Source organism: Apium graveolens, chromosome 3, assembly GCF_009905375.1.
Source record: "Apium graveolens cultivar Ventura chromosome 3, ASM990537v1, whole genome shotgun sequence".
In the NCBI taxonomy this organism is placed as follows: Eukaryota; Viridiplantae; Streptophyta; class Magnoliopsida; order Apiales; family Apiaceae; genus Apium; species Apium graveolens.
Window position 1 is genome coordinate 67,138,472 of NC_133649.1, and position 2,818 is coordinate 67,141,289.

Consider the following 2,818-nt stretch of genomic DNA (forward strand, 5'->3'; position numbering starts at 1 on the left):
ATCAAGTTTCTCTTAATTTATGGCTACAATTCCAGTAGACATAAATTGGGGGAGATTGTTAGGAATATGTTGTGAACTTGATGATATGTTAAACAAAACACCTTAGTAGATTTAACTTGGTAAATTTTGTAGCTCTCGACAGATGATCTAATATAGTCCCGACGGATGACAATTTGACATACATTGAGAGTGTAGCTTATGTTACAATAAAAACTGTAGCATATTTCTGCAAACAACATGTTTTAGTTAAGTATATTGTGTAGGGTTCTATAAGTCATGTTGTCTACTAGATTGATATGCAGAATAGGTTGACTAATTGTAAATATGAGATGTCTTGTAATTTTGTGTAAGTGAAATAGATTTATGTGGCAAATAGACTCCCGACGGATGATCAACAAAGCTCCCGACGGGTGACAAACATAGTCCCGACGGATGATCAAATTCAAATAGTTGTTGATAGTGACAACCCATTCACATGCATTGGGTGTTTGTAAAAGGAATGTGGCAGTCTGTTAAGCATGATTTCGAGAACAAAGAAGCATTACCATTTCCATGCAATTGTGAAGATATTCAAAGATGCTGAATAGAGAAGTGAAGTAGCATGGAGTTAGACAAGATATGTTTTGTTTTATTATCTTGTCTTATTGTCATGTAAACTTGGTGATATATAAACCAAGTGTAGCAAGTAGAACAATTAACTAAGCAAATACATTTTTCCAGAGAAATATATCAAGCTGTATTCTGTAAGTATTTCTATGAAGTTTAGTTGTTCAAACTTGTAAGCAGTTGTGAGCTATTCAAAGCTTAACAGAGTTCTCAATTTGATATATATATATATATATCTCTGGTGGATACTTTCAAATCCACCAGAAAGTTTTAAAAGCTTATGTTTTTATTACTAAGAGTTTTGATTTCTATCACTCTTTTATTTCGCACCATTGCTAATCAAACACTGTTATATTTATCAAGTTAGAACTATTTCGAAATCTTGATAAAGTAGCCAGAATCACATTCAACCCCCCTTCTGTAATTCTTGTTGTATTGTTAGGGAATAACAAACAAGATGTACGAGAAGATCCCATATGAGTTAATGGCCAACAAGAAACTGTCGGTGAAATACTTTCACGTGTTTGGAGGAAGGTGCTTTGTACTTAAGGACGATGAGCATCTTGGAAAGTTTGATGCTAAAGCTGAAGAAGGTATCTTTTTGGGATATTCTATGGAGTCAAAGGCTTACAGGGTGTATATGATTAGTGATCAAAAGGTTGTGGAAATCCATAATTTAACATTTGATGATGCCAAGCTCCCATGTATTCAGAAGGAAGATCATAGTGATAATCTTGATGTTGAAGATCTTTTTGATGGAGAAGATGAACCTGAAGTTATTCCAGAAAACAATGACAATGGAAATGATCCTGAGGATCATAATTCTGATGCAGACTCTGAAGGTAATGGTCATGAGACAAGTAATGATAGTCACACTATCTCAGGGACTAGTCCTCAAGCCTCAGATTCTGGAGATCAAGCTGGAAATAACTTAGGGGGAGCAGAACAAGGAGAAGAACAAGGATCCGGTAGTCAGACACAACACGACTATGGAAATGCTGAGTCATCAAGGGCTAGTCTACCAAGACATAGAGTATGTAGTAAAGATCATTCTCGGAACTTGATACTCAGTAATCCAGATAGTGGAGTTAAGACTAGAAGAGCTACAGCAAATGAATGATCCTATTATGGGTTTCTATCTCAAATGAAGCCAAAGAAAGTAGATGAAGCTATTGGGGATCCTGATTGGGTGATTTCAATGCAAGAGGAACTCAATCAGTTCAAAAGACAGAAAATGTGGAAGCTTGTACCCAGACCTAAAGATAAATCAGTGACTGGAACAAAATGGGTTTTAGAAACAAGCTTGATGAAGATGCAGTAGTAACAAGGAAAAAGGTGATACTGGTTGTTAAGGGATATTCTCAAGAAGAAGGGATTGACTATGATGAAACCTTTGCACCATTTTCTAGACTTGAAGCCATTAGGATGTTTTTAGCAGTTGTAGCATATTCAAAATTCAAGGTATATCAGATGGATGTGAAAAGTGCTTTCCTGAATGGAGAGCTTGAAGAAGAGGTCTATGTGGAGCAACCTCCTGGTTTCATAGATACTGAGTTTGAAGATTTTGTATATTTTCTCTTCAAGGCTCTTTATGGTCTAAAGCAAGCGCCGAGAACATTGTATGACACTCTCTCAGAATTTCTACTTGAAAATGGTTTCACAAGAGGTGTCACAGATAAGACTCTGTTTCATAAGAATAATAAAAATGATATCATACTTGTGCAAGTCTATGTTGACGCCATTATATTTGGGTCTATGAATGATGCACTTTGTGCAAGGTTTTCTAATCTTATGCAGAGTAGGTACGAGATGAGTATGATGGGTGAGTTGAACTTCTTTCTTGGACTTCAAGTGAGTCAGAAGCCAGGTGGTGTCTTCATTTGTCAAATAAAGTACATAAGAGATCTTCTGAAGAAATATCAGTTGGAAGATTCAACACCTGCTAAGATTCCGATGGCAACTGCCACAAAACTTGATCAAGACAAGTCTGGTAAGAAGGTGGACATCACTTATTATCGAGGCATGATTGGATCATTACTCTACCTGACTACAAGTCATCCAGATATTATATTTGCTATATGCTTGTGTGTACGGTTCCAAGTTGATCCGAAGGAATATCATCTGGTAGCTGTCAAAAGAATTTTTAGATATCTGAAGGGTACACCTATCTAGGTATCTGGTATCCCAAAGATACAGGCTTTGATCTCATTGG